Source organism: Procambarus clarkii, chromosome 38 (genome assembly GCF_040958095.1).
Source record: "Procambarus clarkii isolate CNS0578487 chromosome 38, FALCON_Pclarkii_2.0, whole genome shotgun sequence".
Lineage (NCBI taxonomy): Eukaryota > Metazoa > Arthropoda > Malacostraca > Decapoda > Cambaridae > Procambarus > Procambarus clarkii.
The window spans coordinates 2,828,283-2,850,794 of NC_091187.1; the positions used below are offsets into that span (position 1 = coordinate 2,828,283).

At 36.8% G+C, this 22,512-nt stretch overlaps 1 long non-coding RNA gene across 2 annotated transcripts; it reads left to right on the forward strand.

Moving 5' to 3' along the window:
• Positions 1 to 10,547: 10,547 nt before the first annotated feature.
• On the forward strand, positions 10,548 to 20,205 carry LOC138372363 (uncharacterized). Of its 2 annotated transcripts, XR_011230798.1 has the most exons (5): positions 10,556 to 10,697; positions 11,206 to 11,423; positions 14,974 to 15,133; positions 15,825 to 15,931; positions 18,505 to 20,205. It is a non-coding gene; the product is annotated as an uncharacterized lncRNA (long non-coding RNA). The 2 variants fall into 2 exon arrangements; XR_011230797.1 differs by lacking the exon at positions 11,206 to 11,423 and having other exon boundaries at positions 10,548 to 10,697.
• Positions 20,206 to 22,512: the final 2,307 nt, after the last annotated feature.

The following is a 22,512-nucleotide window of genomic DNA, read 5'->3' on the forward strand; positions in this document are numbered from 1 at the left end:
CCCACGAGCCTGAGAGGGTACAACGGAAACATTCAACGACATAGAGACGAAAAGTGACAAATTCATCCACGAATGTGCCCCCATACCCACCATGGAGCCACAATTAGAGGCAGGACACCCAACAGGAAGCTATCGCCGATCATGCCGGGGCCCCCTAGGGGTGCGTCGTGAGTATACGCCCCACAAACGCCACCTTAAGAACCGTCAGTCCGTCGAGATCGGGTTCAGCAACGAAAAGGGGGATTGACAATAAAAGGTTCCCCTCGCTCGAGACGTCGGGTACTACAGTTCTACGGGTGCAAGAGTATGCCTCCTCAAGCACCCGGGCGTCAAAATAGAAGAAGTCCAAAGAAATAATCCAAAACAAGCAAAAGGTCGGCAGGAAACGACAAGCAGATAGGAGAAGAGGGGGGAGAAAAACGAAACATAAGGAAAAGGAAAAGCGATCCGGCACAATTGGAGAAGACAGCAGCAGGAGTGCAAGGCCAGAAAAGGACAGAGGACTGCCCAACGGAGCATCACACTCCGGCAGCCGTCCACCAAGCCCCCTCACGACGCCAACGGGCCGGAGGGGGAGGGGGAACCAAAACATAAATAAATATCCCTTTGATATAAATTGACAGTCATGCTAATATAATTGCCAGTCAGCTTATGTAATTCACAATCATCCTAATATAATTGCCAGTTTGGATAATATAATTGTCAGGAGAGGATTATGCCAGTCAGGCTAATATAATTTTCAATCAGGCTAATATAATTGCCAATCAGGCTAATATAACAACTCTTGTATATATCTCAAAAAATAATATATATATAATTGGTAATCAGGCTAATATAACTTCGAATCAAGCTTTTTCACCCAGTGTCTTTGATCTATGGAACTGCCCCCCTGCCAAAAACATAGCTGCCAAAACTGTGCTGAATTTCAAAATATACATGGAAAAGATCATCAAGCAAATAGGGGAACAGGGGAAGGGGGGGGGGGAGGACTTCAACAAGCCGCTGACTTCCTGTTCTCATCAAGGCCACTAGGGTTAGTGGCCCTTGGGTAAATCAGGTAAATTATTATTCCCAGACAATTATCGCATAACTGATAAAGTTAGGCTAGAGTAATATAAATTTCTGGTAAATTTAGAGTGATATAAATTTTTAGAGTACTGTAATATAAATTTAAATTTCATAGTCACTTCACTGACAGTTATAAATACCAGTCTGCCGTCAATAAATTCTTTGGTGAAATATTTATAATCAGGAGTAGAACTCATAAATAGGCCTAAGCAAAAAAATAAAGAATGGACATCAGTTTGCATATGAATCTGATGAGAAAATTCCTTGATTAACATACATTTCCCTACCAATCAAATGATCCCATCTTAAGTACGTCTCAGACTGTCTTCATCACCAATTCCAATGCTAAATAATATTACAACATAAATGTCCCAAATTTACCTACAGAGTATATTAAATTTTATATAAATTTCCACAGAGCAAAAACAAAGCACATTATTATTTACATAAATATGAAGAAAAACATTTAAAGCTTTGTTTTATCTTTGCTAAACTAAATAGATATTTCTATACTTATAAGCAATTTTGAGTTTTCCACCAGTGACAGCTTCTCTAGTTCTTGCTTGGTCATCTAACTTTCATAGAAGAACAACATAATAAAATATTTTCAGATTTTTACCTTTCATGGTGAAGTGTTTTTCACAAACGAAATATAATTACCTCTGAAGAACATCCAACTGACATTGTGATTAAAGGTAAGTTAATATACCATTATGTGCCTCATTATCCTTCAACATTCTCTTAATTATCTTCCATACTCAAAGTGTTTAGCCTATTATCTGCATGTATCATCTTATGCCTCTTCATATGTCCAAGCTGACGGAATCTCTTTCCACACTCTGGACACTCATGAGGTTTGTCACCTGAATGCACTAACATGTGAGTCTTCATATTTCCACTCTGACTAAATCTCTTTCCACACTCTGGACACTCATGAGATTTGTCTCCTGAATGCACTAACATGTGCTCTATTATAGATCTACGTTTTCTAAATTTTTGGCCACACTCGGCACATTGAAAAGGTCTCTCATCCGCATGCACCATCCGGTGTCTCTTCATATGTCCAAAAAGTCTGAATCTTTTCCCACACTCTGGACATTCATGAGGTTTGTCATCTGAATGCACTAGCATGTGAGACTTCACATCTCCAAGACGACTGAATCTCTTCCCACACTCTGGACATTCATGAGGTTTGTCATCTGAATGCACTAACATGTGCTGAATTATATTTCCACGTTTTCTAAATTTTTTGCCACATTCAGCACATTCTAAAGGTCTTTCGTCCGCATGCACCATCCTGTGAGTCTTCATATGTGCAAGATGACGGAATCTCTTCCCACACTCTGGACACTCGTGAGGTCTATCACCTGAATGCACTAACATGTGAGTCTTCATAGTTCCACGATGAGTGAATCTCTTCCCACACTCTGGACATTCATGAGGTTTGTCACCTGAATGCACTAGCATGTGAGACTTCATATATCCAAGACGACTGAATCTCTTCCCACACTCTGGACATTCATGAGGTTTGTCACCTGAATGCACTAGCATGTGAGACTTCATATATCTAAGACGACTGTATCTCTTCCCACACTCTGGACATTCATGAGGTTTGTCATCTGTATGCACTAGCATGTGAGACTTCATATCTCCAAGACAACTGAATTTCTTCCCACACTTTGGACACTCATGAAGTTTGTTACCAGAATGCACTAACGTGTGACGCTTCATACCTCCAAGACGACTGAATCTCTTCCCACACTCTGGACATTCATGAGGTTTGTCATCTGAATGCACTAGCATGTGAGACTTCAGTTGACTAGGACGACTGAATCTCTTCGCACACTTTGCACATTCATGAGGTATGTCATCTGAATGCACTAGCATGTGCTGAATTATGTCTTCACGTTTTCTAAATTTTTTGCCACATTCAGCACATTCTAAAGGTCTTTCGTCCGCATGCACCATCCTGTGAGTCTTCATATGTGCAAGATGACGGAATCTCTTCCCACACTCTGGACACTCGTGAGGTCTATCACCTGAATGCACTAACATGTGAGTCTTCATAGTTCCACGATGAGTGAATCTCTTCCCACACTCTGGACATTCATGAGGTTTGTCACCTGAATGCACTAGCATGTGAGACTTCATATTTCCAAGCTGACTGAATCTCTTCCCACACTCTGGACATTCATGAGGTTTGTCACCTGAATGCACTAGCATGTGAGACTTCATACTTACAAGCTGACTGAATCTCTTCCCACACTCTGGACACTCGTGAGGTCTATCACCTGAATGCACTAACATGTGAGTCTTCATAGTTCCACGATGAGTAAATCTCTTCCCACACTCTGGACACTCGTGAAGTTTGTTACCAGAATGCACTAACGTGTGACGCTTCATATCTCCAAGACGACTGAATCTCTTCCCACACTCTGGACATTCATGAGGTTTGTCACCTGAATGCACTAACATGTGACGCTTTATGTGTCCAAGACGAGTTCCACACTGTGGACACTGGTGCGTCTTCATCTTCTTTATTATGGGTGCAGTTTGTGTGAAGGTATTCTCCTCTAGGTGATTGCAAGAGTGGTGATGGTGGGAGACGCGTCAGGATCAAAGTCAATGTTGACGGTTGGGCAAGGCTTGAGTGTTGTTTCTTAAACTTAGACTTGATATGAGCCCTTAGCGGTCACTGGTAGTGCTTCTTCTTTATAATAGGTGCAGTTTGTGTCAAGGTTTCATGCTCCTCTCTGGACACTCACTAGCACTGTTGAAAAAATGGCGCTCGATGTACATACAAGCATTCCAATGTTTTTTTTCTGGTTCCATATCTTATTCCTTCAACTTATTTTTATTTGGAGCTGGTTGTGTTCATTTAATATTTTGTTTTCCTCGTGTTTTCCAGTCGCAGAAAGTACTTGGAATTGTTTCTTTAAATATAATAGCACATAATTAAATATTTTTTAAAGGAAACAGTTCTCCCTTGGTGGATGTACGTCTATGCATGTGAGGAGCCCTGCACACGCCTAGATTTAGATTTAGATTTTTTATTCAGGTAAAGGTATTTATTTATTTATTTATTTATTTATTTATTTATATACAAGAAGGTACCATGGGATTGTGAGGATACATAGTATAGTAATTACAATCTTATAAAGCCACTAGTACGCACAGCGTTTCAGGCAGGGGCAGGATTCAGGAAGGTACTTACGAAGGTTTTTCCTCTTAGCTAAGAACGTTTTCCTTCTTAGCGCCTTCGTGGCGGCTACGTCCGTATTCAAGTAGCTACACTAAGTGGAAAAACCTTTGTAAGTTCATTCCGGGATTTAAGTGTGGTTTCGACCACTCGTAGCTTTACATAAACTGGTTATGTCATTTTTTCTGTACTACATAACACTATTATTATTAACATCTTTATTGACAAAATTAATTACAATTTTGCCTAATCTGAGAATTTTGATAGTCTTATTAAAGTGAGGATAATGCTAGTATTCACTGTCACGCAGGACAGAGGGTCATACATATAAGACAATAGGTCTAATCTGTAGGCTGAAGCACATATATATCATGATTACAATCAATGTTTTAATGTAAGGATATGTGAAAACAACTTTCTATTGTGCACTGCCACACAAGGGCAGGGATGGCCCGGGTTCATAAGTGATACAGCTTAGAAGTAATATAAATAAAAATTGTTCTTCATTCTTTAAAATGGACAAGCAAATTTTGGGTAAATTGTTAGGATGTCGTCCAGAACACCTGAGTCAATAAAATAGTTACACAGTTGATGGTACAATAGCTTTTTCTTTGATTTCATTTATTACCCAGCAAACACAGAACGTTTGTGGACGTTTTTAAATGGTTCCACAAAGGTAATACTGTAACTTTTGACATAAATACGTATATCTGATGTTCTTAAAACCAAAGGATATAACTAAAAACATATATTCTTGAGACACAGTTTTTTAAGATTTATGTAAAAATTTAAAAATAATAGTGAATGCTATGGTATTATAATGTTTTCATGCTTTATATTTAAGAATAAATAATTTTCAGTCAACATTTAGTTTTTTTTGTTTACTTTCTGTAAAGCTATCCAATTTACGTTCTTATAACATAAATATAACATTTATATGACGTCAGTATAACGTTATTTACACGACATCATTACGTTATTATGATGTTATATTAACGTATAATTCCTGTGTGAAAACCAGAATATATATTGAACTTTATGTTTTAAACCTTGTAAAGTTATCATAAAACTTGGAATAAGACGGTAAGCATGCTTTACTTATGAAAATATACAAACAAATCAACAAAAACATTTTAACATAAAAAACATAAACATAACATAAATTAATTGCATGCATGGGAGTTAACTGGAACTCTGTAATATTGCATACATGAACCTTAAGGTACAAACCCAGTGTATTTACCCATGCAGTTCTTTCCTAAATCTAAATTTTTCCAATTTTTACACTTTGTTTCGAGTTCTGTCTTGTGTTGCTACTTTTAATACCCCATTAATGTCCCCTTTGTTATGTCCATTCATCCCATTGTGCACCTCTACCATATGTCACTCCTAATTCTTTGCTTTTCTAGAGAATGTAATATAAGCTTTGACAATCTTTCTTCATATGACAGGTTAACAGGTAGAACAAAGATTACCATTTATATATGGATAACTATTATAAGTCGGTTTGAATGAGTGAATTGCTGCTTGAAGATAGGTATATACACCTGTGGTACTATCAGATTGCATCGTGGTGAGCCTAAAACCCTTCAGATCCAAGCAAAGGGTAAAATGCCAGCAGATACAATTGCGAACACATTGATACCAAAATGAAAGACATATGACGAGAATTGAGGTAACCAAAGTGAAAAGAGTGTTCACATTACATTGCACTAGAGTGCTCCCGGGTTACTTTCTCTCACTTTCTCTGTTTTGTGCGGATGGTACACCTTGCTTTTGGAGTTTATATGCATTTAAACCTGTAGATAATTCTATTGCTAACACATTGATACCAAAATGAAAGACCTAGGATGACAATTGGGGTGACCAAAATGAAAAGAGTGTATACATTTTATCGCTCTTGTGCGCTCCCTGGTAACACACTCTCGCTTACTCTGTTTGTTGCGGATGGTAAGCCGGGCTTTTGGAGTTTATATGCCTTTAGTCCTGTAGAGAATTCTATTGCGAACACATTGATGCCAAATTGAAAAAACTAGGATGAGAATTGAGGTAACAAAGTTGAAAAGGGTATACACTTTTCAGTATTATCACGCTCTCTAATGTAATGAGAGTTGCCTGAGGGTGGCTCAGCTTTCTTTTTCTGGTACCCTTGGCCTACATTCATCTTGTCGGCGGGTGGAGCGCGCTGCTGTCTTTGACATTATATGCACATAGTTCTGTTGGGAATTCTATTGCGAACGCATTGATACCAAAATGAAAGACATAGGACGAGAATTAAGGTGACAAAGTTGAAAAGAGTATACACTTTTCAGTATTTCCGCGCACTACCTGGGAATGTCCAAACAAAAATGGAGAGAGTGGAGGGGTAACTTGCCCAAAACGCGAAAGTGTTTGGGGAGATTAACTTTCGTTCAATACTATTATGCAAAAGGAGCCACACATCTATGGTTCATCCAATAAAATCAGCAGACTTCTAGATGTTACTACTGCTCGGCTTAGACTCGGTTACAAGTATTTCTGGGAATTCTCATTATCTGCCGATGTAGACCTGACCAAATGTTAACTGTCAACAAAATTATTTGCACACCCTCCGTCACTATGTGATAGTGAATTCAGAGACAATTCTATAACCAATGTACCAACGATGTGTCAATATTTCATTCAAAATGATCTGGTACCAGAAATTTTAGCCAAATATCCCCAGTTTGCTAACTGTAAGTAGTAACTAAGTGATTGTAACCTATCCACCGCTGCCCACTGGATGGGGAGCGGTGTGCAGGACAAACATATCAATTGTGACACTAGCTCTCCACATATGTCAGTTGCTTAATTTAGAAACTGTACTTGTGATCGATCTCGAACCTATTGTTGATGTGACGACTTATACTGAATTTTGTAACTAGCTCATCAAGATTGTAACTTGCTTAGCTAAATGAATTGTTGGGTTCAGTCCCTGAGCCCATTATGTGCCTCTGCAACCCTTTCCACTACCGCCCACAAGATGGGTATGGGGTGCATAATAAATGAACTAAACTAACTTTAAGGCATCCTGAAAGAAAGCTTGGAGGGCTTGAAAAATTGCAGAACGAAGCCTTGAGGATAATCCTTGGGTGCCTTCGTACCACAAAGATACTTAATATGAGAAAGGAACTTAATATTCCGAGCGTTGTTTATCGTGTTACTGAAAATAACTGTCAAATTGGTATAAAAATGCTTAGGCTAGCTCATCCTAACCCTTGCACAGAAGCCCTCCAGAATTTCTTTATTGAATGTAAACATTGTTTCAAATAGATAAATAAAATTGGAACTGAACTCAGAAAGTATCAGATTTATAATTTGTACCAAGAGAGACAACAATAGCACTTTCCTGCACTGTAGGAAATTACACCCTTTTCAATTTTAATCCCTCCCTTTCCATCAAAGGAGCAAATTAGAGATCAGTCCCAGCTTTGTCTTGAGGCAAAGCTCAACGTCTTAAGCCATATTGATGCTCTGTCCACAGAGCATTCTCTCTCTCAAATCATATACACTGAAGGTTTCCTACAGCGCCCAACGGGTGCAGCTGGAAGTGCAGTTGTCCTGGCAATAGGATATGACTTATATTTTGAGTGGGGAGTCCGTATAAACAACTGGGCCTCTACCCTTCAGACTGAACTATTTGCCTTGCTCCTTGCACTGAAATGTGTACAAGTATCCAAACTTGATACATTAGTTGTAAGTGACTCTTTATCATCCTTAATTGCTCTCAACTCTTTAAGACATAACTGTAACATGCTTGTGTCTGAAGCTAGACACAAATACAATAACAACTTGAGGAACCTTATCATAAACAATAATCTCAACAAAAATCACATAGTTCTCAGAGGTGATTTCAATATTGACCTAGGGCTACAAAATAACCCTCAAGTAGACTGTTTCCTCAACAGCATGAATTCCTGTATGCTCATCCCCGCAATCACCAGGCCCACCCGAGTCACTCAAACATCTGCGACTACCCTGGATCACTGATGGACCAACATAACAGCTCCTCTTACATCAAGTATAATCACTGACAGAACAACTGACCACTATCCTACCTTCCTTGTAGCGAACATGGCCATAACACCACCAGGTAACAAGAAAATTACCTTTAGGTTACAATGTGAAGCGGCAATAGGCAATCTCACAAATGCCCTCCACAATGTAAACTGGGAATCTAAATTTATCAATACACAGGATAATAATTCGTTAACTAGCCTCTTTCCAAAATTTAAAGCCTTTACAATACTTATTGTCCTCTCCTCACCAAGCAAGTAACTGGCAAAAAGGTTAAATAATCCCTGGCTCACTAATGGCATACTTAAAGCAATCGACAAGAAACATGAATATGAAGAAAAAACTTAGGATTGGCCTAGTTGGAAAAGAAGTAGTTAAGAGGTATTCATCAGTGCTTACCAGTATAATAAGAGCAAAGCGTTCCTATTACGAGAATAGATTCAAAGAAGCAAAAGGCAACATAAAAAGCACATGGAGAGCCATCTCTACCATCCTAGGAGCTAAACAACATTCACATAATAAGATAAAAATCTCCAAGGATGGTTATACACCTGCAACAGATCTTGAAACAGCAACTGAATTTAATAGCTTCTTTTCATCGTTTGGTGCTCACCTTGCCCGAAAAATCCCAGAGACTCAGACATATGTTACCACATATCTTTCACGCAGCTATCCAAACTCTCTTCTCCTCTCTCCGGTCAGCCCTACAGATGTTGTGTCCATCATTCACTCGCTAAAAACCAAAGCTGGGAACATTAGTGAAATACCATCGATGGTACACAGGCGTGCCTCCCATGCCCTTGCACCATCCATAGCACTGCTGTTCAACAAATCCCTAGAGTGTCATACCTTCCCTGATATCCTTAAAAAAGCAAGAGTAACGCCAGTTCATAAAGGAGGTAACACGGCAGACATAAATAATTACAGACCCATATCGAATCTACCTATATTATCAAAATTATTTTTTTTTTTTTTACAAACAGCTCTACTCCAATCTTGTAAAATTCAATATACTAAGTCCCTGTCAGTTTGGCTTCCGCTCCCAAAAGAGTACCAATGATGCTATTGTTAGTCTGCTTGACTTAATCTTCTCAGCCCTTGACAAAAGTGAGTTTCCAATTGAACTCTTCATCGGCCTGAGAAAGGCCTTTGATACTGTTAACCATAACTACCTCTTACTTAAATTCCACCATTATGGAATCCGTGGCCTTGCCCTAAACTATATCCGATCCTATCTTAGTAACAGACACCAATATGAAGCCATCAATGATATAACCTCTCCCACTCTACCACTTAATTACCGTAAAGGTGCCACAGAGCAGCATCCTAGGACCCTCCTGTTTCTTATATACATCAATGATCTCCCTAATGTCTCTAACATACTTAAACCTATATTGTTGGCTGATGATACTACTCATCTACTCTGACCCCAACCCACTCCTGTTAAATAATGTTGTAAACAATTAATTAAAAAAAGTCTACTTGTGGATGTCAACCAACAAACCTCACACAAAACATAGAAAAGACCTACTATATCTTATTTGGAAACAAATCAACAAATGCAATTCAGCTTCAGATAGATAATGTAAACATTAGCAATAAAAATGATGGAAAGTTTCTTAGCCTATACTTAGACAAGAGACTCAACTTCCGCACCCATATACAACACATAACTAAAAAGGTTTCTAAAACAATTGGTATACTCTCTAAGATCAGATATTATGTACCCTACTCTGCTCTCCTCTCACTCTATTATGCACTTATCTATCTCTATCTTACTTATGGTAGCTGTGCTTGGGGTTCAACCTCTGCAAACTACCTCAAGCCCATCATCATCCAGTAAAAATCTGCTATCAGGACAATAAATAACTCTACCTTCAGACAACGCACAGCTCCCTTGTTCAAATCCTTAAACATGCTAAACAAATTCACTCCATACATTCTCCTGTGTAAATTACGTTTATAAAGCCCTTTTTCTAACTGCAAACCCTGTTCTGAAACTCTTCCTGGACAGATGTAATAGAACACATGGCCACGTCCCCACCAGACATAAATATCTCTTTGATATCCCCAGAGTCAAACTTAATCTATGTAAACACTCTATGTAAATAAAGGGACCTAGTCTATGGAACTCACTCCCTTATAATGATTTGAAAAGCTGTCCAACTTCTGCCATATTCAAAAATAAAACCAAAAAGTACCTGTAGTACTTTTTAAGTACGAGGGAGTAATGCGCAAAGCGTCCCTCACCTGTGACGTCACAGCGTCACCTGACGCCATATCAACACATCGGCCATTTTGTCGTCAGTTCAGTCATGGCGAGGACTAACCCTTCATGCAAACTGCACCTACTATCAAGAAGAAGAAGATTTTGTGTTCCACCGATAGTATTATCGTAAGTAAGCACTTATATTTTATATTTTATTAAATTAATTGATTCTATTTTTCTGTAATAAAGGTCCAAAGGGTTGTTAAGGAACAAGGGTGTAGCGATACCGACGCTCAGTGCGCTCAACTCACACCAAAGTATCACCTGTGTAGCTTCTGTAATTAGTGTTAATTAGTTTGCTATAAGATAATGAAGCGAGTATAAGATTAACTCGCTACAAGGGTACTGTGTTGGGAGGTGAGGGCTGTTACTGGTGTCTGTGGGGATGTGAGGACTTGTACCAACCACTATCACCACCAGTACCTTGTCTTGCATCCTGCTTAGTATTCCTATCGAGATATGAAGTATTATTGCATTCATATAATTATTCATTCATTGTCATTACTATTTTTATGGGCTATGTTCTGTTACCCTAATGCTTTTTACCCCTGGGCATGTCCATTTACTCTCCAGCCCTTCACAAGCCACTGCTGCACCCCCTCCATGCCCATACTTACTGTGCTTATTCTTACAGGACTGCACTGCATTATGTGGTGCTCACTGCCTGGACACCTTGATACATGCATTATAGGGTTCTGGTAGTTGTTCTACTCACCAAGCCCTTCCAAGGCCAGGCTTGACATGTGAGAGCTTGGTCCAACAGGCTGTTGCTTGGACAGGCCCCTCAGGCCCACATATCCACCACAGCCTTGTTTGTCCGGCACTTCAAAATCAAATGTTTATTTACGTAAGGTACATACATATTTTTAGGTAAGGTACTCTTTATTTGGGTAAATTTATCTTCGTAGTATTTAGCTTTGGCTCGTCTAATTATCTTGGATAGCAATAACGAGTAATTCTTTGAGAATTCTTTGGAGACAATTCCTAACCTATACTTCTCCCAACCTATACTTCTTCTCAAGGTCATCTTCACTTCTTGAAGATGTTCAGGTTTTCTCTTGAAGATGTCGACGGTTGTTCCAGCAATACTGTATTTCTTTTATTGCTGAAAACCTGTTTTCAGCCATAAAAAAATAATCCTGAATCCAGAAAAAAATCCCTTTTGTATCGTCTGGAAATTTTCAAATATTGCTGATCAAACCTGAGTCTAAATTATTTGTATATATTATGAATTACAGAGGTCCCAGGACAGGGTTTTTAGGCACTCCACTTACATTTTCCCACTCTGACTTAACCCCCATTTATACAAACTCAGTCTTATCTTTTAGCTAATAATTTATTGTACACACCATACTCAGCCTGTGTAGGGTAGTTTATTGTGCATGTGTAGTATATATATTTGTGTAGTATATTTGGTATATTTAATGCCTCTAACCTCTCCTCATAGTTCTTGTCCTTCAGTTCTGGGAGCCACTTAGTAGCATGTCTTTGCACCTTTTCCAGTTTGTTTATGTGCTTCTTAAGATATGGGCACCATACAACCGCTGCATATTCCAACTTTGGTCTAACAAAAGTCGTGAACAATTTCTTGAGTATTTCGCCATCCATGCATTTAAAAGCTCTGAATATTATCCTTTACCTGCAATTGGTTGTTGCTGTATTTATAGAATATGATTTGTTCTACTTTACATTTGTTTGTTCCTTTTTTTCAAAATTTCTTTCTGCCTCTCTCCTCACTGCCGTGTAGTTGTTTCTCTTTGTATTACTGGTATGTTTGGGGGTTTGGCCTCTTCGTATATTGATTCCATTTTTGTGTCTTTTGGTCTCTGTCCGTCTTGAAATTTCAGTTGAACAAATCCTGTTTCCTAGTTCTGCATCTTTGTTTTGGTATAAATGTTTTTGTTCCTTTATCATATATTTCACAAAATTGACATACTGTGCATTAATTCATCTCAATTACTTCCTTTCCTAACAGCAAGCCTTTCCAGTAAAATTCTTTGAATTCTTTTCTGACTTCTGGCCTAATGTTTGTTTTATCCTAGTGTGTATGATGCCTAGCGTGTGTCTGGTGCCTGTTGTGTTAAACCGAAGATAAATGCATAAGTATAGGTCAGTAATTTCTCCAGCTTTGAAAGGGGCTTTCATTATGCAGCAGTATTCCACTCTAGAGAGCACTAGCGTCTTGAAAACTATCATCATCGGTATAGCATCTCTAGTGTGAAAAGTTCTTGTTATCTATCCTGTCATTTTTCTTGCAGTTGTGACGGCTACTTTATTGTGTTCTTTAAATGTAAGGCCTTCTGACATCAGTACACCCAAATCCTTTACGTTGCTTTTCCGTTCAATGTTATGATTTGACTGAGTTTTGTAAGTGGTTTCCGTTTTTATATTTTTTATTTTTTCCGTAGCGCATGAGCTGAAACTTATGTTCGTTAATCACCATGTTATTTTCTGTAGCCCATAGAAAGACCTGATTTACATCTGATTGGAGGTTTGCCGTGTCCTCTATGTTGCCTACTCTCGTGAAGATTCTAGTGTCATCTGCAAAGGATGATCAAGTACTATAGGTTGTGTCCTTGTCTATGTCCGATATGAGGATGAGAAAAAGTATTGGAGCAAGCACAGTACGCTTGGGGACTGAGCTCTTTACGGTTGATGGTCCAGATTTTATTTTGTTGACTACTACACATTGGGTTCTATTAGTCAGGAAGTTGTATATCCATCTGCCTATTTTTCCGGTAATTCCTTTTGAACGCATTTTATGTGCAATAACACAATGGTCACATTTGTCAAAGGCTTTTTTTTGTCAAAGCGTTTTGTTTGTCTTCCATGGCATCTAGTGCCATGTCAGAGTGGTCCAGCAACTGTGATAGGCAAGAGCGCCCTGTTCTGAAACCATGTTGTCTGGGGTTATGGAGATGCTGTGATTCCATGTATTTTGTGATCTTACTTCTTAGCATTCTCTCAAAGATTTTTATGATGTGCGATGTTAGTGCTATCGGTCTGTAGTTTTTTGCCTCTGCCTTATTTCCTCCTTTATGGGGCGGTGCTATCTCTGCGGTTTTTAGTATGTCAGGGACAATGCCAGTATCTTGGCTTTGTCTCCAAAGAATGTGAAGGGCCTGCGATAACGTTTTTTACAGTTCTTGATGAATATAGAGTTCCAAGAGTCAGGGCCTGGTGCAGAGTGCATAGGCATACTGTCTATGGCTTCTTCAAAATCCAGTGGGGATAGGATCACATCTGATTTATGATTTGATGTTGGTATCATATCCATGAAAAATTCATTTGGGTTATCAATCAGATGGATGGAGAGCTACACTCGTGGTGTCCCATTTTCCCAGCACTCTTTGTCATATAATGCTTTGAAACTTTTGACGGATTTGGCCTCCACCACCTTCTCACCTAACATGTTCCAACCGTTTACCATTCTGTTTGCAAAAGTGAATTGTCTTACATTTCTTCGGCATCTTTGTTTAGTTCGTTTAAATCTATAACCTCTTGTTCTTGAAATTCCAGGTCTCGGGAAATCTTCCCTGTCAAGTTTATCAATTCCTGTTACTGTTTTGTACGTAGTGATCATATCTCCTCTTTTCCTTCTGTCTTCAAGTTTGGAATATTTAATGCCTCTAATGTCTCCTCATAAATCCTGCCCTTCAGTTTTGGTATGAATGTTTGTGTGCCTTCATCGTATATTTTGCAAAATATGGAATACATCTCATTTACTTTACTTTAAGAATATGGTTCGATCAATTAAAAACCCTCTTGTTCAAATTGCAAAGAGACTGAAAGAGATGCAGCATGCTCAATGGATTATATATTAGTGATTATTATTAGGATTATATATTAGTGAATCATATTAGTGATTCAATTATTATGGTCATAAAACAATAAACAAATAGTTTTGGTGTTATTACACTCTATTCACAGGTTATATATAAGTATCTGCATGTTTTGTTCACCATTACAAACCACTAAGTTGGTTTGATTTTTGTTGAGATTGTTATTTATGATAAGATTCCTTACGTTATCTGAGAATGAAGCTATGTCGGTATTGGGAAATCTATAGATGGCACTTATAGTCAAGGAGGATTTAAGGGATTTACTGGAGAACTTGGCAAAGGTATATTCACAATAGTCGTCTCTATTACTAATGAGACTATTGCAGATGAAGGTATCTTTGTAAGATATTGCTATGCCACCTCCTTTTTTTATTAGGCCTGCAGTTGTGAATGGCTTTATTATCACCTTCATTGTATTATCACCTGACCTAATGCGGGTATAAAATCAACTAATATATATATATATATATATATATATATATATATATATATATATATATATATATATATATATATATTCAAAATTCGTCAGTGTACTACATTTTTGTTGTTGCTTTTAGGTGATGCTTTTAACCAGTGTACGTGGGTCTGATTGTGAAACCACAGTTCGAAGAATAATGAAGATATGAACAAACGGCCTGTGGTCACTATACAGTCTGGAAGGGCAAAAGAAGAAATTGGCATTTCTACAAAAACAAGAACTATATAATGTTATTTTAAGTAAGTAACCAAAAAATTAAATAATTTTTTTAAAGTTTAAAATTCACTTAAAAATGTAAATTTTAAGTTAAAAAATTTTAACCAAAAAACTTGATATTTTTCATATTTGGAACCATTCCATAATCCCAAGCATAAATGATTATATTTCTATCACTTGCTCTTAAGATTGTTTCATTTAATAGAGGTTGGGCATAATTGTTCTCTGCTGCTAATAGAACTGACTGACTTAGCTATAGGAAAATGTAAAATTAATTGGTTTATCCATTACAGTATTTTGCAGTTTATTTCATGATCCTGTGCTTAATACTTGCATAAATAGTAGATTACAAAATGCATTTTTATATCATTAGTATTGAATAATAATAATGCAAATAATTGACTTATAAATGATGTACAATTAATTGGTAGGTGATATTATATTATTAATATTTTTTCATTCTTGCAAAGCCTTAACAAAGTCATTAACATGTTAATATAAACTTGATCACCTTCCACTTATTTTCTCATGTGCTACCTACATGTACAAAACCTTATTCCTAAATGCATATTTTGTTCTGAAACTTGTCCTTTATATGTTGTGTATCACCATCTCTGGAGAGTTTTATCTGATTGATGTATAAATTACTTTTAATTTTACAGAATATTATTGTTATACTGAATTTATTATTATATAAATAACTTAATTTTACAGAATCATCTATCAACGCACATCCACAAGTTGAGGAGGAGGATGTGACCTTCCAGATTTCTGAAGTACTGAAACAGGCACCAAACAGGCCTGGTGGATCTAGGTACAAGGTAAAATAATTTAATTTTTTTTTTTTTTTTTTTTACTAATTGTCCGATATATATATATATATATATATATATATATATATATATATATATATATATATATATATATAAATATATATATAATGTGTCGTACCTAGTAGCCAGAACGCACATCTCAGCCTACTATGCAAGGCCCGATTTGCCTAATAAGCCAAGTTTTCTTGAATTAATGTTTTTTCGACTACCTAACCTAACATTTTCAGCTACCTAACCTAACCTATAAAGATAGGTTAGGTTCGGTCATATATATCTATTAATTTTAACTCCAATAAAAAAAGAATTGACCTCATACATAATGAAATGGATAGCTTTATCATTTCATAAGAAAAAAAATAGAGAAAATATATTAATTCATGAAAACTTGGCTTATTAGGCAAATCGGGCCTTGCATAGTAGGCTGAAAAGTGCGTTCTGGCGACTAGGTACGACATATATATATATATATATATATATATATATATATATATATATATATATATATATATATATATATATATATATAAATATATATATATATATATATATATATATATATATATATAAATATAAATATAATGTAATATAATATAATATAATATAATATAATATAATATAATATAATATAATATAATATAATATAATATAATATAATATAATATAATATGTATGTGTGTGTGTGTGTGTAATTACCTAAGTGTAGTTAAAGGATGAGACCGTCTTCCCAGCACTCTTTGTCATATAACGCTTTGAAACTACTGACAGTCTTGGCCTCCACCACCTTCTCACCTAACTTGTTCCAACCGTCTACCACTCTATTTGCGAAAGTGAATTTTCTTATATTTCTTTAGCATCTGTGTTAAGCTAGTTTCAATCTATGACCTCCTGTTCTTGAAGTTCCAGGTCTCAGGAAATCTTCCCTGTCGATTTTATCAATTCCTGTTACTATTTTGTATGTAGTGATCATATCACCTCTTCTGTCTTTTAGTTTTGGCATATTTAATGCCTCTAACGTCTCCTCGTAGCTCTTGCCCTTCAGTTCTGGGAGCCACTTAGTAGCATGTCTTTGCACCTTTTCCAGTTTGTTGATGTGCTTCTTAAGATATGGGCCAACTTCTGTTGTTGGGCACCACACAACAGCTGCATATTCTAGCTTTGGCGTAACAAAAGTCATGAACAATTTCTTTAGTATATCACCATCCATGTATTTAAACGCAATTCTAAAGTTAGAAAGCGTAGCATAGGCTCCTCGCACAATATTCTTTATGTGGTCCTCAGGTGATAGTTTTCTATCTAGAACCACCCCTAGATCTCTTTCTTTATCAGAATTCTTTAAAGATTTCTCACATAATGTATAGGTTGTGTGGGGTCTATGTTCTCCTGTTCCACATTCCATAACATGGCATTTATTAACATTAAATTCCATTTGCCAAGTGGTGCTCCATATACTTATTTTATCCAGGTTTTCTTGAAGGGCATGACAATCATCTAAATTTCTTATCCTTCCTATTATCTTAGCATCATCAGCAAACATGTTCATGTAATTCTGTATACCAACTGGTAGATCATTTATGTAGACAATAAACATCACTGGTGCAAGAACTGAACCCTGTGGTACTCCACTTGTGACATTTCTCCAGTCCGATACATTGCCTCTGATTACTGCCCTCATTTTTCTATGTCAGAAAATTTTTCATCCATATTAGAAGCTTACCTGTCACCCCTCCAATATTTTCCAGTTTCCAGAACAACCTCTCTATGTGGAACTGTCGAATGCCTTTTTTAGGTCCAGATAGATGCAGTCAACCCAACCATCTCTTTCCTGTAATATATCTGTTGCTCGATCATAGAAACTGAGTAAATTCGATACACAGGATCTTCCAAATCGAAAACCATACTGTCTGTCTGAAATTATATCATTTCTCTCCAGGTGTTCTACCCATTTAGTTTTAATTATTTTTTCCAATATTCCAATTCCAATTTTTTCCAATAATGTGTGTGTGTGTATGTATATTTGTGTTGTTGAATATGACCGAAAGTCATAGTCTTTCTGCCCCTCTCCTTACTGCTATTGTTGTTTCTCGCATCTGTGTATTGCTTGTATGTTTGGGCAATTTTTCCCCTTTTCCTAGTTCTGCATCTCTGCTTTAGTATAAATTTTGTTGTGCCATTATCATATATTTCACAAAACTTGACATACATCTCATTTACTTCATGTCCTAACAGAAAGTGTTTGTCAAATTCCTTAAGGAAATATCTGAGTTCCCCATAATGACCTCTCCACAAGTCAGGTTTTTCAACTGCTTCAAGCTCATTTTCTTCCAGATTATAATGCATTGCATACTTTATTCCCAAAAAGACATGGTTACTTTTATATAAATTACACACACAAACTTTTTATATATATATATATATATATATATATATATATATATATATATATATATATATATATATATATATATATATATATATATATATATATATATATATATAAGTTTGTGTGTGTGTAATTTATATAAATAAATAATTAAATATTAATTTTGTTAATATCTTTTCAGGGAAAACTTGCAAGTACAATTCGTATACAAGAGAGGCAACAAGAGCCAGAGGATGTCTACTAAGAAAATATATAAGTCTTTATCCTCACACTCTTGATATATGGTCTTCTCTGGTCTCTTTATTTTCTCTCCTCACAAATGTCCCCTTTTTTTATTTCTTTTACGTTTCTCTCCTGTTTTTCTTAACTTTTAATCTCTCCTTTCCTCCTCTCTTCTAACACCTCTCGTTTCCTGTCTCTTCTAGCTTCTCTCTTCCTTTACTTTTTATATTTGTGGTATTCATTTATGTCATTTTTATCTTGTATATTTTTCTTGCATCTTTTTCTTATCTTGTGTTTCTCTTCCCCTTCTCTTCAATGATTTCTCATTTCTCTCCTCTCTCTGTTGTTTCTGTTCTGTCTTCTCTCTCCTTGCCTTAATTTTGTTCTGTCTCCTCTTTTGTTGTGTGTGTGTCTTTCTGTCTCTGTCTGTCTCTCTCTTTCTCTCTCTCTCTCTCTCTCTCTCTCTCTCTCTCTCTCTCTCTCTCTCTCTCTCTCTCTCTCTCTCTCTCTCTCTCTCTCTCTCTCTCTCTCTCTCTCTCTCTCTCTCTTTCTTTCTCTTTCTCTCGCTCTCTCTGGCTCTCTTGCTCTTTCTCTCTCTCTCTCTCTGGCTCTTTCTCTCTCTCTCTCTCTGGCTCTCTCTCTCGCTCTCTCTCTCTCTCTCTCTCTCTCTCTCTCTCTCTCTCTCTCTCTCGCTCTCTCTCTCTCTCTGGCTCTCTTGCTCTCTTGCTCTCTCTCTCTCTGGCTCTCTCTCTCTCTCTGGCTATCTTGCTCTCTCTCTGGCTCTCTCTCTCACTCTCTCTGGCTCTCTGGCTCTCTCTCTCTCTCTCTCTGGCTCTGGCTCTCTCTCTGGCTCTGGCTCTCTCTGGCTCTGGCTCTCTCTCTCTCTCTGGCTCTGGCTCTCTCTCTCTCTCTGGCTCTGGCTCTCTCTCTCTGGCTCTGGCTCTCTCTCTCTGGCTCTGGCTCTCTCTCTCTCTCTGGCTCTCTCTCTCTCTGGCTCTGGCTCTCTCTCTCTCTGGCTCTGACTCTCTCTCGCTCTCTGGCTCTGACACTCTCTCGCTCTCTGGCTCTCTCTTTCTCTGGCTCTGTGGCGCTCTCTCTCTGGCTCTCATATTTCATTTGATTTAAAAATGTCTGAGATTTTTACTTAATCTAAGTTATATTGCATGGTGCTAATATGAATATTATACATGACTTTTTTCTTTTCTTTCTCTCTCTCTCTCTTTCTCCCTTTCTTTCTTTCTCTTTCTTTCCTTCTCTCTCTCTTTTTCTTTCTCTTTCTACATGAATATTATACTTGACTGTGTTTACATTCACTTGTAGATTTTTATTTTTAGTTAATTAGTCCTAAACTTTTGATTAATAGATTTTTATTATTAGTCATAGAAAAACTATAGTGTTATATGTATACTCGGAAAATTTTACTTGTTTTAGTTTTAAGTAACAATAACTGCTTGTAACGTCAGACTGATCTCTGCATGACATGAATCACAGGCTGCTTGATCACAAAATCTATTGTGTTCACATATTGCATATATAGATTTTTATAGATTTTTAAATTTTTACTTTTATATTCTGTTATAGATATAGTCTATATATTTCGAGCTATTACATATATTTTGTTGTATTACTCATTCTTAATTAAATAAATATAATATTTTAATTCTCTTTTTGTACCCTATTTATTTGTAATTTACACATACATATATAGGATGTCCATTTCTTTCTCAGATATGTCTTCTTTCTTTCTCTCCCTTTCTATTTCAGATATGAATTACAAAATTATTATACCCTAATTTACCCTAAACGTTTTAATGTAGGTAATTAAAAGATTATAAAAAAGTTTTTAGAAATGTTAATTATTTACGTTCTAAGGTTGTATATAAAAATTCTCAAAAAACCTTTTCTAAACGTAATTATAAACGTGCTGAAAACAATGAAATGTCGTTTTTAGGATGTTTTAAAAACATGAAAATGTTTGCTGGGTACCTAGGTTGCCTAGCCTCGCCATGCTCCCTTACTCCATTGTACCCCTGGCTTTGCCTGCATCTCAAATTGCAAATTGTTACTTACAGTGTACCTGAGAGTACTTGTAAGCAATCTACCTCATTTTTCATTTTTGCTCAATTTGTTTTTGTATTGCTTAGTCTTGTTTATATTTTTGTTTTGTATTTCTATATCTTGTGTTTTGTATAGTCCATGTTTATATGTTTTTTCTTTAATCTCATTTATTACCTAGGTTGCCTAGCCTAACCATACTCCCTTACTCCATTGTACCCCTGTAAGCCCCTTTTGTGTTTGTTTTGTACAGTATTGTGTACATTTTTTTTCCCTATTTTATAGCTTATTTCTACCTTGTAATTTGCCTTTCTTTCCTTGTTTTTCCTGCAATCAGCTTTTTTTATGCAGACAAGTATAGACCCAGTACTTAACCTCTTATCCACTATCTATGACAATAATCACTTTAATGATCTAAATTGCAGATATTTTGCAGCACAAGATGTAAACAATGTATTAACTCATAATCACAATATCTCTGTAATCAATTTGAACGTTAGATCCCTAGGTAAACACTTCGATGATGTTAGTGCCTTGATTGAACTTATTGACAACAAATTCTCTTTTATTATACTTACTGAAACATGGTTGAAAGAGGATACTACTCAACTCTTTAACATGCCCAACTACTCAGCAATTCACAACTGTCGTCAACTTCAGATAGGTGGTGGCACTACTCTTTACTACCACCAAGAACTAACATGCTTAAAAGAAATTAGAACTAGAGACTGCTATGGGGAGTATATCTTCGCCAGCTTCAGAGTCAAGGGTGCCGAGTCTGTCCTGTCTGTGGGTGCAGTTTATAGAATTCCTAACACTGATGTGTCCGAATTCAACTCAAACCTTAGAAATCTAATACTTGATAACAGACTGAACAAAAACCACCTAATTATCGCAGGGGACTTTAATATTGACCTCTGCGAGCCAGAACACCCTACTGCTGTTAGCTTCCTCAACTGTATGAATTCCTGCTTCCTCATACCCTTAATCACTAGACCTACTAGAATCACTGATAGCACTGCCACGACTCTAGATCACATCTGGACAAACATAACCTCTCCGCTTACTTCAGGTATAATCACCGATAGCACTACAGACCATTACCCCACATTTCTCTTAACTAACATTAGCAAACCACCTCTTGAGTCAAGAGAGATACGTTTTAGACTGCACAATGAAACTGCTATAGACAATTTTATAACTGCTGCTGATAATGTCAACTGGGAGTCCGAGTTAGGTAACATAGAGGACATCAACCTAGCAGTGCAATCTTTTCTCCAAAAAACTCTTAGCCTTTATAATACCCACTGTCCTATGCTTACAAAACAAGTCACAACCAAAAGGCTTAACAATCCCTGGCTTACAAAGGGAATACTTAAATCTATTAATAAAAAACATGACCTTGAGAAGAAGTATAGGTTAGGAATTGTCTCCAAAGAATTCTCAAAGAATTACTCATTATTGCTATCTAAGATAATTAGATGAGCCAAAACTAAATACTATGAAGATAAATTTACCCAACTAAAGAGCAACATTAAAAAAACTTGGAGAAAAATTTCACAAATATTGGGAACAAAGAAGTCTTTCAATAACAAACCGACTCTCCTGTCTAATAACGATGGTCAGCTTTCAGCCTCTGATTCTGCTATTGAGTTCAATAGGTTCTTCTCTTCCATTGGTTCATCCCCTGCAAATGATATTCCATCTTCCAGTACTGACATTAAGGACTATCTTACAGGTAACTATCCACAGTCTCTGTACCTAAAGCCTATTAATTCCACTGACGTCAATGAGATAATCCTTTCCCTTAAAACCAAGTCTGGTGCCCTTGAGGAGATACCAACTTTAATTTACAAAAAAGCCTCCAGATCTTTAGCCCCTGCTATTGCTTTGCTCTTCAACAAGTCACTTG